The following is a 15950-nucleotide window of genomic DNA, read 5'->3' as shown; positions in this document are numbered from 1 at the left end:
CTCCAATGCTTTACATATGCTTTTTTTCTGCCTTCAATTCTTGTGTGTACCAGGAGGCTTGGAGCTGACTGGCCTTGGTGGCAACCTTTTTTAAGGCTATGGTAGTATCTAAAGTGTGATTAATAGCCTCCTGAAAGGATTTAAGGTGCACCTCGACTGTGCTATCAGGGGATTGCTGGAAGGCGTGGAATGCTTCTGCAAAGGAGGCCGGCAGAAGTTTGTGCCATTGCCTGAAGCTACGTGTGCCTTGTTTTTTATTGGGAGCGGTCACCTTGGGGCCTACTAAGTCAAATATGATCATATGATGGTCCAACCAGGTTAGTGGGAGTGTTTGTTTATAGATAAGGTCTAAAGAATTCGATAGTACCTGATCTAGGGTGTGACCTGCGTTATGTGAGGATGCATTGTTTTTCGCAATCAGGCCTAGATGGAGCATTTCTCAGGCAAAGTGCATGGTCTCTACATCAAAGATATTTTCACTGTGGATGTTAAAGTCACCTAATAAGATTAATCTGATGGTGGAGATAACATGGGGAGCAATTATATCTCTGAGAGAGTGTTGATTGACTTAGCAATAGGGCCAGGGGGACGGTATACGAGTGTGCCTTTCCAGCTAATCTGTGAATGGAGATCTATCCTAAATACAATAACTTCTAGGTCTGTGCTCATATGTTGGTCTACGATGATTGCTTTGATAGGGTCCTTATAAACAATAGCAATTCCACAACCCGTTTTCTTGGGTCGATCTAATTTCAGGATCCTATATCCGTCCGGCAAGGCTATAGCTATAGCGGGGGCGGAAGTGGTCTTGATCCATGTTTCTGTAAGAAACCCAAGGTCAGGTTTCGAAGAGGTTAGAAAGTCCAGATGTGGATCGCATGTTTAGGTAAAGACCGCACGTTGGCTAAGAAGGCTGTCCAAATGTGGTCAGCCTGAGTTTCCTCCGTAGCTTGGGAGTTATATATTGGGGTGCTGGTGTCATCGTGAAGACTGTAGAATTTACAGTGGTGACAGGAAATAGGGCCTTCTAAATATAAGGGGAACTGATGTTTGCAACGGTGGAACAGGGGAATAGGGCAGTCCTGGTTGTCTACATAGTTGTCGTGGTTTAGAAGCTCTTGCTTAGAGTAAGTGATCCTCGCCTTAGCCATGGGGTTGGGAGCCCCATTTATGGGGCGACTGACATGGTGGATGGCACCTGGCGGCGGACTGGCGCGGACGGGCGCTCGTCCGCTGCGCGGTCGGATAGCTAGCGCCATATATACCCTAGAGGGGCGGGCTATGCAAAACAACTGGTCCGCACCCGCCCGTCCTCCCAAGATATCCGCTTACCCCCGATGCGTCCCACGGCAGTACCTAGTCGTCTGCGGAGAGCGGGGTTCAAAGGTGGTGAGGAAGAGACGGTAAGTGACGGGATGCCCCAGGTTTAAAGTGCAAGTAGTGCAAATGGTGCCGGAATAACTGTTTTAAAAATATAAAAACAGTCTAGTCTAGTTCCCCGGCTTTCGGCCTCAGGGAGAAGAGATTACCTCTATACAACATTTGTAGGTGGTCACTAGGTCCAACCCTTCTCCGTTTATGTGCCACTTGATTTTCCTTTTCTTTTTGTAATTCACTGCCATGACCTTGGATTTGTTGAAGTTTATTTGCAAGGCATTCCTTTCTGAAAAGGAGTAGGCTACATTTAGAAGGTGCTGGAGGCCTATTGGTGTCCGGCTTATCAGTACCAAGTCATCCTTGTACAGCAGGTTTGACAGTGGGATTTTCCCTAGTTTCGGGGCGTGACAGAGGCATTTATCGAGTTGCCCTGGCAGGTCGGCAAGAAAGAGGTTGAATAAAATTGGTGCTAGGACACAACCTTGTTTTAACCCTTTTGTCATTGGAATGGGTTTAGAGAGGTGTGTGCCTGCTCCTAGTTTAACTTCAATCCAGGGGTTTGAGTGGAGTAAGATCAGCGTGTCTAAGAGATGTTTGGGTATTCCCCAGTAGTCCAATTTCTGCCAGAGTTTGTTGCGATCCACGTGGTCGAATGCAGCAGTATAATCAATAAAGGAGAGAAAAAGGTTTTTTTAAATCTCTTTTGCTGCTTACAGCAGCAGGGTCAGTGCCATGATGTTGGTTGTGGTCCCTTGACCTCTGCAGAACCCTGTTTGATGGATCAGAATTATTGAGTTTTCAGATGCCCATTGCGTCAGATCTTCCAGTATGGTTCCTGCAAAATACTTCCACATCTATGAGGGCAATAAGCCGATAATTATTTGGGTGTTTCTTGTTGCCTTGTTTGAAAATTGGACTAATTATTGAGCCACGCCAGGAATCAGGTAGAGTCATAGTGTCCTTTATGTTATTGAATATCGGTGTTAATGCTGTGCTCCGGAATGCCGCGTCCGATTTGTACAGCATAGGTGGAATGCCATTTGGCCCGGGGGCTCCTGTCGGTCTTCCCCTGGCTATTTGCCTTTTGGCGTCGGCTGGTATGATGGCCAAATGTCCAGACCTGATTTGGCAATAGGAACTAGGGTCGGGCATAGGTTATCCGTTCAAAGAGATAGCGTGACTCCATTCGTGTGGATTTCTTGGGTCGTAGCCGTTATGCATTAATTGTCTGTTGTTTCCCTCTGAGCTTCTTCGCAGGGTTTTCTTCTCATCGCTTCTTCGCGGCTGTCCTTAGTATTGACGTGCTTAAGTAGGTATTTTGTCCATAATTCCTCCGTTATGTTTGAGTTTAGGCCAAGTTGGCCTGGATTCTTTATTCTTTTAAACATTTGCCAGAACCTTGAGCTGTTTTTCCGTTTTACTTCAAAAATAAGTTTCGCCCATAGCTCATAATTTTTTTGTTTTTCCCATTCCAACCAGTTTAAATGTTTTTTGGCTCTCCGCAGGATTGTTTACAAGTCATGGTTCGCTGTGTCCTTTCGTATCTGTCTCAGTATTTGGTTTATTAACCGTTTTTGGATTTTCATTACCGGGGTGACTTGTAATTTGGTTGATGTTTCCTGTCCTTGGCGTGGCCTGTTTGGTGGGCCCTCTAGCAATTTCGCACTGGCGTTTAGCAAAAAGTTTTGCCATACTTCTGTCAACTTTGTGGGACTTGCCATCTGAGTAAAAAGAGTTTTCGCTTCGAGGCTTATGGAGTCGATGTTAGAGGGATTGCACCTTAGCCGCCTTAGATTTGAGGTCACTTCAACATCGATGCCTGTGTGCGGGTCAGTCCCCAGAAGTGAATCGACTTCTATTGTGGCTTCTTGGGGCAGGTGGTCTCTAAGGTCGCTTATCCCTATTTTGAACGCCGTTACCCTACCAAGCATATTTAGAGATGTGAATGTGTAGTCCAGATGTGAGGATTGCTTATCGGAATGAAAGGTCGCGAGAGGAGGTGGATCGTCTTCAGCATAGCGCCCATTCAAGGCTCTTAAGTTGAGATTTTCTAGTTGGCGAAGTAGGTTTTTTGAGCAATTTGTGGATTTATTGATTTTTGCGGAGCCCTGTCTTGGGACTTCCCATGCAGCACTGAGTTCTTGGTTAAGGTCGTCCTCTGAATCCGAGCTAAAGAGGAACATGTTAAAGTCCCGTGCCAGGATGAATAAATCAGAGTCCTCTTCGTCCATTATTTTTTTCAAGGCTTTTATCAGTTCATTGCCAGCTTGTCGTTTCTGTTTGGGGTGGATGTGAGTATTGATTATTATCACGTCTTGAGGCTGTTTATTTAACTGAAGTGAGATCTTTGCCACCTGTATTGCACTTGGCGTGGGTATTTGAGATTCTATAGTCCTAATCTCGCCTATTGTAGCAATTGAGGCAGAAATCATTAGGCCCCTGATCTGCGGCCGAAGATGGAACTTTTGCTTGCTGGAAGGCAACAAGATGTGAACCCTTGAAGCTCAATTGCCTTTTCCTCCCAAGTTTCTTGAAGTAGTAGCAGGTCGAATGATTTCAAGTATTGTACAAACTCAGGGTCGTTGCTTTTGCTAGCTAGGCAGTTGATTTTCCAAGTACATATACTCATTTGCCTGGACTTTCCTAGGGGATAAACAGAGTTATTACCTCTTTGTCAATTTGTACGGTTGACTGTGTTGATGATGCGTTGGATCGACTTCCAGTTCGAAGGGATGGTCGACAAGGCACAGCCAATGTGCCTTGGTTCTTGTCCAGAGAAAAATATTTTTGTATCTTGAGTGTGCGCTCTTGGAGAGCTGCTCCTTGCTCCTTTTTAGGTCTCGCACTGCGAACCGATCGCAAAGCGATCGTCGCTGAAAGACTCTATTGTAATCATTTCTGCTTCCAAGGAGTCAATGGAGACAGGAGACAAGTGATGTGCACGCGCGCGTAAATGGATCAGGTCACGCGCGCTTCCTGTCTCCCATGGCTCCTTGGAAGCAGACACACATGCACGCACACACACACATACAGACCCCCCGCCACGCATACACACACGCATGCACACACACACATAGAGAACCCCCCCGCAGCCGCGCATAGACGCACGCACACACACACACATAGAGAACCTCCCCTCCTCCCCGCCGTGCGCACACACACACACACACACATATACATACAGAACCCCCCGGTGCTTACACACACACATCCCCTACCTCTGCTCGGCGTGTCTTCTCGTCACAGCTTGCGCAGGGACAATCAACATGCACGCGCACGGCGAAGGCGTCTCCTGCGCTACAACTGTGGTTTCGGTTTCGCGGCCTAACCTTGCCTTTGGCTGTACTGCCGCCAACCGGCACTTGATTAGCTGCAGAGCAATTACACAGCTTTGTCCCTGCTTCTTGAAGAGTTCCCTAAGCGAGCAGTACAGATTCTTCTGGTATGTTGGAACCATCTGCAGATGTTAAAATAAGCATTCTTTTGTATTGACAAAAAGCAAGGCGTAAATGTTTGAAAGTACTGCATACTTTCATTGTATTGCAGTTTCGTTACTATCGTTTATTTTCTGTCACTGCTGGCACGTTTCTGTACCCGCTCTGTTCTTTTCGTTAATTTTCTATCTAAAGCTGACTGATAAAGTTTAGTGTATGAATTGTAACCGGAAGTAGCTATGGCAAAAGATGGCGTATGCCGGTAGCACACTGCTCCTGCCTCGTATGCCGCTTGTTTACTTCCGGCTCCGCTGACAGCTGCTGCCTGACCATGAGCGACATCGTGGGCAAGACTCTGAGTTCTTTACCGGGGCTGCTGGCGCAGGATTCCGGGGCCGGTAAGCTGGCGGGAACCTCCAAGCTGGGCACCCTGATCCGCATCATCACTGCGCTCAGCTCCAGGAAGGTGAGGAGAGGAACCATTAGCGTGTAGCATCCTAAAATTCCCCCAGGCATCATCACTGCGCTCAGCTCCAGGAAGGTGAGGAGAGGAACCATTAGCGTGTAGCATCCTAAAAATCCCCCAGTCATGGTAGGAGGGGCAGCTCGTCTTTTCGGGCAAGGGTCAGTGTGGCACAGTCTGGAGCAGTGTCTCCCTCCCACGCAACATTGGAGGGGAGGGCTCAGCTCATTAGGATAGTTCGTTTCATCCTGCTGCTGGTCTGACTGCAAGAGCAGGTTTTGGGGCAGAGTTCTATGTAGTTCTTCCCTAAAAAGATGTCAACAAACAGTTGTGTCGCCTCATCTTCACTTTGAGCATCTGGCGACAAGCAGAGGTTGGGCGTGCACAACATAACAAGTCATGAATAAACTCACCTCCGATGACAGAACTCTCCCAGGTCAAACCCCCACCCAAGTAACTTGCAACGCTCTCAATCTCTTTTTCATTGAGAAAATCAATAAAATCAAAGCCTCGATCCCCACCTCTCCTCAGACTACCGCTTCCGATACTCCCCCCAATAACTCTTCTGTCTTCACCGACTTCCCTACCCTCACTACTGACTCCTTGATGGAGCTCGCGTCCCGGGTAAAATCGGGCCCCCCAAATGATGGCTGCCCTCCTCCGATCCTACGGAGCATCTGTCACTCTCTTCCCGAATGCATCTTACCTCTGCTGAACGGCTCGCTCAGCACAGGTATTGTCCCCAGCACCTTCAAAGAGGCCATCCTAGTCCCACTACTGAAGAAACCTGGCGCGGACCCAGCAGAATTATCCAACTACCGCCCCATATCACTCCTACCCTACTTCTCCAAACTAATCGAAGCGCATGCCACTCGATGCCTCTCCAGCTTCATCGAGACCTCGTGCTACCTGGAGCCCAATCAGGCCGGCTTCAGGCCAGCCTTCTCCACTGAGGCTGTCATCTTGGCTGTCCTCGACACGCTAAGGAGGAACGTCGACTCGGGGACTCCCCAGGCCCTCGTACTCCTTGATCTTTCGGCAGCGTTCGACGCGGTTGACCACAACATCTTGCTTCACCGTGTCGAACAGGCTGGCATCCAGGGCCCTGCCCTTAGCTGGATTCAGTCTTTCCTGACTGGCAGAACACAAGCCGTCCGCTTGGGCCCCTATACAGCGCCCAAAACCCCTACGTCATGTGGAGTCCCCCAGGGCTCCTCCCTGTCACCTTTACTGTTCAACCTTTACCTCCGGCCCCTAATCCACTCACTCCGAAACTGGGACATCACAGTTTATAACTATGCCTATGATCTGCAGATCATCTTTCCACTTAACTCCCCAAACGCTGTGGACAACTTCCATTCCGCCATGCTTCACATTCAGGAGTGGATGAACTGCAACCAACTGAAATTAAAACTTGGGAAAACCGAGCTCCTTCTCCCGGGCTCCAGCCCCTCTTCCTGGGGAACCCAGTTCTGGCCCACTGAACTGGGCTCTTCACCGACCCCCGCGAAATCTGTGAAGAGTCTCGGCGTGACCATCGACGCCGAACTCTCCCTCCGATCTCAAGTTGGTTCCGTGATTTCATCTTGCTCGTTCCAACTCCGAAAGATTCGGAAGGTCAGCCACCTACTTCCTCCAGCTGCTCTGATCCAAGTAATCATCTCCCTTGTGCTCTCCCGCCTGGACTTTTCCAACTCCCTCTATCACGGACTTCCTAAATCACTTCTCCACCGCCTCCAGGTAGTCCAGAACCAAGCAGCTCGCCTCATTTACAAATCTCCCAAATGGCAATCGGCCAAACCCCTGCTGCACAAACTGCATTGGTTGCCTATAGAACAAAGAGTGGCCTTCAAGCTGGGCTGCCTCACGTTCAAAGCTCTCCACTGCACCAGCCCCGCTTTCCTGACTTCACTCATCAACCCTTACTGCCCAATTCGCAATCTGCGCTCTGCCCATCTTCACACGCTTGTTGTACCCAGAACCAGAACAAATAAATTTGGTGGCCGCAGGTTCGCCCTCCTGGCCCCGAAGTTTTGGAATCCTCTCCCCCTGACCATCAAATCTAGCAGCTCCCTTCTTTATTTCAGGAAGCAGCTCAAAACCTTCCTCTTCCCCCCACCCTGCTAATCCTGCAAACTTCCAGCCTGTGTTTCACCTCTGTTCTATAGCGCCAGGAAACCCATGGTGTCAGCGCGCTCTACAAATATCACATAACATAACATAACAAGGTGTGGGGGGGGGGCTCAGACTGTGACATCACACTCCAAAAGGGAGGATGCTTTCTGCTATTATAAAGGGTCCTGCATGCTACTACATTTGTATCACTGATCAAATGCAGATGGACATTACCGTCATTATCCCACCTCACAAACTGATATTAGCTGCCACGTGGGTAAATGCATTGGGTGGCCCCTAATGTCAGTCCTGCTCTTTTGGGCAGCAGCGTATTGCATTCTGGGTCTTGTAGTTTCACATTTAACTTTGCAAGTATGGGATTTAACATCCGGTTTTTCAAGCACACTTCTACTGGCTATTGTTTTGTTTGTTTAACTGTGTTTGCGCTGCTCTGCCCGTTGGCGCCCAGTCCGTTCTGTGACAGACATAGGGATCGAAAGTATAGTGGCCCGACCCATCGACATACTCGTTTCTCTCTGCAATCTGCTCGATTCACTATTCCCTGGTCTCTCCCTTGGATCACAGCACACCCTCTAGTGTTCCTTCCCTTGTCCTCTCTTCTGCTGAACCTCAAACCTCCAGAGGGGAGCGGGTCTTCTCCTTTGTTCTCGCCCCTCGTCTCAGCCTCCCTCTTTCACGTTACTGTCCCTCTTCTTATGTTGCCGTTCGGACACGCTCGCTGTTACTCCTTCCTTGGAACTAGTTACAAAGCAAAATGCAGTTGTCAGGTGTGAAAATGCAGCACGAGTAAACGTGTGAGGGGACAAAGAAACAAAAAGCCTGAAATGCTCAGGAGTAATTGAAATTAGGTCAGAAAAATTGTGCAGCTACAGATTAAGATGTTCATTTAGACTCCAATGAAAACAAGCATTTGCAATGCAATAGGTCTCGCATTGACACAAGTCTGAGCTATTGACATTGTAAATAACAATGCCTTTTATTTATGTTTTTAAAAAAAAGGCATTGTTATTTGCAATGTCAATAGCTCAAACTCACGTCAATGCAAGACCTATTGCATTGTAAATGCTTGTAATACTGAGTTGGTGTTTTTCCGTGTTGGTGACCTGGTAGGGAGCAAAAAAGGTGTCGGATAGGGAGGTTGCTTTTCAAGTCTCAGGTTAATCCCCCATTGTTTGAACGTTGCTTCTTCTTTCAGAATTTTCTTGCCCGTTTCAGTGGATTTCCAAGTTGCTTTGGTTGTTTCTGAGCATTGTGGCTCATTACTTGCCGTAAACTCTATTTGAAGGAGACCTGGGGAGCTTATTTTTCCTAGGCTTGTAATCAAATGTAAAAGTCTTAATATGTTTCCCCTGTTCAGTGTATCATCCCTGCCTCGGGACGTGTATTCTGGAGTGAAGAGGATGATAGTCGGACTGTCCTGGTTATGCTCTATTGTTGGTTTTGTTGGTGGGCCATCGTGGTCAAGATACTGGTTTTGTTGGTGGGCCATTGTGGTCAAGATTCTGCCATGAATGACTTGAGTTGTATGCCGAACTTCTACCCCCCCCCTCTTGTTCAAGGGATGTCTGCGACCCTCTCAGGAAGTATTTCTTACAACACACAAGTAGTGATGATGACATGTTTCATTAACATCATGGAGTTCCTATGCTTCAAACACGGTCTCTGCAAAGTTCCACATTAAGATGACACACACCCTGAACGTGAAGTGCTGGAAATGGGTGGGCAGGTCGACTGGACTGGCCTGGGCATTGGACATACTGTTGTCATAATCCAGTTGCTAACTAGTACTATGCCTTTTGTTTTACATGTGCTCTGCGCATCAATCTGTTTCTACTGCTCTGCAATACATATATAGCAAAAATCCGGTGCCATGTCTGAAATGATGAACTTTCTTAATTTTTGTTCCTTTCTGTAACCTTATCTTGAAAATATAAATAAATGAATCTAAAAAAGGTCTCGTATGAGATGGTTGCACAAGTAGAGAGATTTATTTCTCCTTTACAGCAAGTGTAATGAACCTAAAGTAGTCACGTGACAAGGTATGGTTAAATTGAACCAGTCAATAAGAGCAGCCTAGATGTTGGAAACCAAGGTATGGTTCTTTATTGTCTCTCTTGTTGACCAGTACATTCAGTGGTATAAAACTATTTTACACACCTCAGAATATTGTTAATGTTTTTAACATTTAAATGTTGCTTCAAAGTACTTGTGTACTAGCTGTACTTGATGCTTATAGCCGAATACAAAGACAAGTGTAATCACATATTCTGAAAGTTTGTATTTTATGAAGTCTGAATTCTTTTGGCAATGATTTGCACACCCAACATGCCTAAGCAGCAACAAATCTACCCTCTACCCTAGATCTCTTTATTATGAACCCCATTACGATGTGGGGTAGAAGGCCATCCGATAGCCCGTCGGTGGCGTTCCATCTGACATCTGCGGCATCGGTCCGCCTGCAGTATTATGATACAGGCGGTCCAAACGATGCCTGCGGGTGGTATTCGAGGAGCCTGTCATGGCAAAGGGCGGATTGTAATCCCCTGAATGAAGGCGGTACCTGCTCAGGCACTGCCATGGGGATTCCGATGCACGTTTCCGATACAGACTTTCTATGGCAGTCTGACCGCCATAGAAAGGCAGTTGGAAACGGACTTTGGGGCTCCCTAGCAGCGTCCCCGTCCCTCTTCGGCCTCCGCTATGAGGCCTGGGTGCCTGCCACACGGTGCATGGATGTTTAAAAAGTGCATATTTCCTTCTGCAGCTTGTGCTGCAGCCCGCAGCACAAGCCGCAATAGGAAATAAGCACTTTGTGACCGCCGTGAAGGCAGTTGCATCCTAATTAGGGTAGCGGCACTGCCGACTCCTTGTCGGGCGGTCCCGTTTCCGACATGATGCCGGTTGGACGCTTGTCCAACCGGCATCGTAATGGGGCCCTATGTGTTAGATTGTTCAGTGCAATTACGTTTTTGCTGCACAATCTCCGTTGTCATGTTTTTGAGTAGTATGGTGTCATGCCACACATTTTGGTAAAAAAGGGTCCTCAATTTTCCTAACAACTGTCCCAATTTTCAAAAGTTGGTTGGTTACAATTCATTTGTGCTCTATGTAGTCCACTGGCTACAGTGGTGTAGCTGGGGACGGGAGTCGTGTCTGTCAACTACCACCATCCCCCCGGCCCCGAGAACAAGTCGTCCGTTGGCCGCCACCCCACCCCCCGAACGAGTCGTCCGTCGGCCGCCACCCCACCCCCCGAACGAATCGTCCGTCGGCTGCCAATATTCCCCCCCTTACCTGCACCCGGGCAGCAAACTTAGGGGCTGCCCCAGGTGCCAGTATGTATAGCTACGCCACTGACTGGCTATGATCTTATAGTCCTGATTATAAGTAGGTGAAAAAGGTATCCCTGCACACTCTGTTAAGTATTATGAGAAGTTGAGATTTGTTTTATACTGCAGGGTGGAAGCAAGTTTTTTGTCAATTCCAGTTACATTCCCTAGTGTAGCAGACATACGTTTCATTCTGGCTGTTTTATCTGGGACCTTTACAAAGCTATAGGATGAGCTGTAATTCTATAGCTGGTATGTTAGATATTGTATACATTCAAGGAAAGTTTGTCCATATATTTCTTTAAGTATGTTTTTATTGATTTTTTAAAATAATACATAGTAGAAAAAGAGCACATATCTCCAAAGTTTCCTATGCATTAGTATAATCATAACCTCGTTTGCACAAGAACAATGTGAAACTATAAGTATACGTTCTGGATTTTGCATAAAGGTTAAGAACTCCAACTGTGGTTGCGTGCCGAGTACGGGGGTTAGTAAATGGGTGGCAGAGGTGTGTCCATCCTGAGGTTAATTATAATTTAGAAGGTGTTTCGGTGGGGTCACCAAAGGGGGAGAGGCATACATGGGGGAGAAGGCAAGATGGGGGAAAGGGAGGCCCACGGGGTCTGCTGCAGGTAAGTGATCACCAAAACCAGCCCAGTAGGGGCCTGCTAAGTTTGGATCGGGTATTAGAGGGGTGGGTCACACACCAACTATTTCCTTCAAGGGGTAGTGCATTAGTGCATCATCTCTAAGTGTCTTGGATAGAGGTTGTCAGAGCACGTCCCAGCGCCCTGCTATTGGATGTTTCTGCAGGCCTCTGTTCGCCTCCCTGCGAAGGGCTTTGCTCTCGGCCCGCAACCATCTCAGCAACAATGCCCGTCAGACTGGGAGGGCGGGAGCTGCCATGGACTTCCAACAGGTCGTGATCACCATTTTTACTAGTTTTAGTGCTAAATCTAGAAATTATGAGAGTCAGTGGTGGCTCCTTTGCTAAGGCAGAGGAGCTTCGCCCCAATGCTTTTTAGCTATGTAAATAAAGGAAAAATAAAATGATAATAACTCAATGTTAATAACACAGAAGGACACCCACTACCTTTGTTGAACTTATTTTCTCGATTTGAAACTGAGTGTGGCGTGCTCCTGGGGTTTCACTTTCTGTTCCACCAAGTGTTACCAAGAGATCAGAATCTAAGACATGATGAAAAATAGTACTTACTTCAGTAAGTACCTATTTATAAGGACAATAATACCAGGTGATTCACTGCAATATGCAGCGTTTTATTAATTCCGCTGTTCTTGGACTATTTTCAATCAATCAATCAATCAAGGCATTTATATTGCGCACTACTCACCCGGAGGGTCTCAAGGCGCTGGGGAGGGGGGTCCGCTACTGCTCGAACAGCCAGGTCTTGAGCTGCTTCCTGAAGGCGAGGTGGTCCTGGGTCAGGCGGAGGTGGGTCGGGAGGGAGTTCCAAGTCTTGGCGGCGAGGTAGGAGAAGGACCTTCCCCCTGTGGTGACTCTTCGGATGCGGGGGACGGCGGCGAGGGCATGGCCGGTCGATCGAAGCTGGCGTTTGGGAGCGTAGAAGTTGAGGCGGCTGTTGAGGTATCCTGGGCCTTGGTTGTGTAGGGCTTTGTGTGCGTGGGTGAGGAGACGGAAGGTGATTCTCTTGTTGACCGGGAGCCAGTGCAGGTCTCTCAGGTGTCCGGAGATGTGGTTGCGACGGGGGATGTCCAGGATGAGTCGTGCTGAGGCGTTCTGGATCCGCTGGAGCCTCTTCTGGAGTTTGGCGGTGGTTCCGGCGTAGAGGGAGTTGCCGTAGTCCAGGCGGCTGGTGGCGAGGGCCTGGGTGACCGTCTTCCTGGTCTCGGTGGGGATCCACCGGAAGATCTTTCGTAGCATGCGCAGGATGTTGAAGCACGTCGAGGAGACGGCGTTGACTTGTCTGGTCATGGAGAGGGAGGAGTCCAGGATGACGCCCAGGTTGCGTGTGTGGTCTGTCGGTTTGGGTGCGCTGCCTAGGGCGGGGGGCCACCAGGAGTCGTCCCAGGCGGAGGGTGAAGATCCCAGAATGAGGACTTCCGTCTTGTCCGAGTTCAGTTTCAGACGGCTGTTCTTCATCCATTCGGCTACCTCTTTCATCCCTTCATGTAGGTTGGCTCTGGCGGTGGCGGGTCGTTGGTGAGGGAGAGGATCAGCTGGGTGTCGTCGGCGTAGGAGATGATGTTGAGGTTGTGCTGGCGTGCGATGGCTGCGAGGGAGCTCATGTAGACGTTGAAGAGGGTAGGGCTGAGCGAGGAGCCTTGAGGAACGCCGCAGATGACTTCGGTGGCTTCTGATCTGAACGGGGGGAGGCGGACTCTCTGTGTCCTTCCTGCGAGGAAGGAGATGATCCACTCCAGTGCCTTCTCCTGGATTCCGACGTGGCTGAGGCGCTGTACTAGGGTACGGTGGCAGACAGTGTCGAAGGCCGCGGAGAGGTCTAGGAGGATGAGGGCCACTGTTTCTCCGTTGTCAAGCAGGGTTCGGATGTCATCGGTGGCTGCGATCAGGGCGGTCTCGGTGCTGTGGTTGGCCCAGAAGCCAGACTGCGAGAGGTCGAGGGATCCGTTCGTCTCGAGGAAGGCGGACAGCTGCTTGTTGACGGTCTTCTCGGTGACTTTTGCAGGAAACGGGAGCAGCGAGATGGGGCGGTAGTTCTTGAGGTCGGTGGGGTCGGCTGATGGTTTCTTAAGTAGAGCGCTGAGTTCGGCGTGCTTCCAGCTCTCCGGGAAGGTAGCGGTGTTGAAGGAGGTGTTGATGATGTCCCGCAGGTGGGATGCGATGACAGCGTCGGCCTTGTTGAAGACGTGGTGAGGGCAGGGGTCGGTCGGAGATCCGGAGTGGATGGAGTTCATCGTGCGGACGGTGTCTTCGGTGCTGATCGGGGCCAGGCGCGAGGGTGGTGGTGGGGGGGCGGTGGTTCGGTTGTGGCGTGCATCGGTTGAGTGCTGAAGCTGTTGTGTATGTCCGCGATCTTGTTGTGGAAGTAGGAGGCGAGGGAGTTGCAGAGGTCTTGCGAAGGGGTGATGTCGTTGTTTCCGGCGTTGGGGTTGGAGAGCTCTTTAACGATGTTGAAGAGTTCCTTGCTGTTATGTGCGTTGTTGTCCAATCGTTCCTTGAATGCAGTTTTCTTGGTGGCGTGGATCAGTTGGTGGTGTTTTCGGGTGGTGAGCTTGAGGGCAGTCATGTTGTCCGGTGTTGGGTCTTTGCGCCAGGCTTTCTCGAGGGCTCTGCAGTTCTTCTTGGAGCTCTTGAGTTCGTCGGTGAACCATGGGCTTTCTTGCTGCCGGGTCTGCTAGGCGGGGTCCTCAGAGGGGCGAGGTCGTCTGCGCAGTCGCTGATCCACTTCGTGAGGTTGGTGGCCGCTTCGCTGGGGTTCGTTCGCTGGTGGGTGGGTTCTTGCTCAGGGAAGTTGTGAGCTGGTCGGCTGTGATCTTGTTCCAGCTTCTGCGTGCAACCTGTTGCTGGTGGTGGTGGATCGTGGTCCTTCTGAAGCTGAAGTGGACGCAGCTGTGGTCCGTCCAGTGGAGTCCGGTGACGTGGCTGAAGGTGATGTCCTTGCTGGATGAGAAGACGGGGTCGAGTGTGTGTCCGGCGTAGTGGGTGGGGGTGGTCACCAGCTGCTTGAGTCCGAGGTTTGCGAGGTTGTCCAGCAGGGTGGTGGTGTTGCGGTCGTTGTTGTTCTCCAGGTGGAAGTTGAGGTCCCCGAGGAGGATGTAGTCAGCGGAGAGGAGGGCATGCGGGCTGACGAAGTCGGCGATGTCTTCGCTGAATTGTGTGCGTGGTCCCGGGGGTCTGTAGATGAGGGTGCCTCTGAGGGTCGTCTTTCAGGCAAACAATGTTTGCGTTGTGATCGCTGTTATAGTAAGATCATATTTCCACCATTTCTTTTCAAACACACGCTACTTTCATGCACTATTTTTAATCACGTCTTAGATTCTGTTCACTCTTTATCGGGTTTCCGACTTTGATTGCACAACTTGTTTTTAACAATTATTTCAGAGCACAGTTCTGTTCCTACAATCTCCGGATTTAAGGCATATTTATGCATGATTTGAGTTGTTTCGCTTAACACCCTATACTAATTTAGCGTCCACTGTGATTCTTTACACATGATTAAACATGTTTCTATACATTTGGATGGAAGGTCTTCCTGTAAGGATTGTATATATTTTTTCTATTCATTTTTCAGAACATACCCCTGATGAAGGGCACATACGATGCCCGAAATGCATTGGGATGGATATCAATATGGGATGGATGTTAATTTGATTTATTGACGTTTTGGTTGTCAAGCCACCAAAGACTTTTACTATGAACTATGTTTTGAACACGTACTGACATGAAAAAAGGATTACAGACTTGTGATTTTTGACGTGTATTAAATACATACCTACAAACTGCAGTGCAAGTTTCTAGGATCTTTAATTTGATTTAAAAGACTGAACCTCTCTATGGTCCCCCGCTGTCCACCGGGGGACAGCTCCTCTGTAGGAGCTGCGACATTGTTAATAACTCAATGTTATCTTCATTTTATTTGTTCCTGCTGCGGCAGCTTTGCGGGTGGGGCAGGACTGCTCTGCTGACAGAGGAGCAAAGGCAGGAGTGGTGGGAACTCTGCACATGAATGTTTAGCCAGCCGTCTTGGTCCGACCAAACATTCATGTGCACTTTGCATGTTCGCCACCCAGGCTGCATTACAGCCTTGGTGGAGAACATGCCCAGGCCCCTAGTCCCCGTCTGAGCACCGAACCACGGTGCTCAGACCAATCACAATGCTGCATTGCAGCATTGTGTTTTGGCTTAGGGGAGCCTGTGTGTGCTTCCTGTTGCGGCTGGAGCAGAGCGACGACAGAGGAGAGGCGCGGCAAAGAGGTAAGTTTAATTTTCTTTTTCTTTACCTCTCACCTCCGATCCATGTCAGCCGCCACTGGTGAGAGAGCTTTGTGTTCATGATGGTGGCGGAAGATCCCCAATGTGCACTGCTCCCAGGAGGGTGGAATAAGTATATCAGTGCAGCATGCTAGAGTTTGGAAAACTTGCGTCCAGAACATTGCCAAGTTTGGACAGTCTCAGAGCATGTGATAAAGGTCTGCCAGGGAGTGATGACATCAGAGGCAGGAGGCAGATGCCCTGGGAAAAATTATTTTGAGTCGGACAGGGAA

General features: G+C 49.1%; 1 protein-coding gene across 1 annotated transcript in view; it reads left to right on the top strand.

Moving 5' to 3' along the window:
* TSNAXIP1 (translin associated factor X interacting protein 1) overlaps positions 1-15950 on the top strand; it is a 480293-nt gene that overhangs the window by 79352 nt on the left and 384991 nt on the right. The window lies entirely within an intron of this gene.

This window comes from Lissotriton vulgaris, chromosome 12 (genome assembly GCF_964263255.1).
Source record: "Lissotriton vulgaris chromosome 12, aLisVul1.2, whole genome shotgun sequence".
NCBI classification, from domain to species: domain Eukaryota; kingdom Metazoa; phylum Chordata; class Amphibia; order Caudata; family Salamandridae; genus Lissotriton; species Lissotriton vulgaris.
Note: the sequence above shows the minus strand (reverse complement) of the source record. Positions and strands in the feature narration are given on the sequence as shown.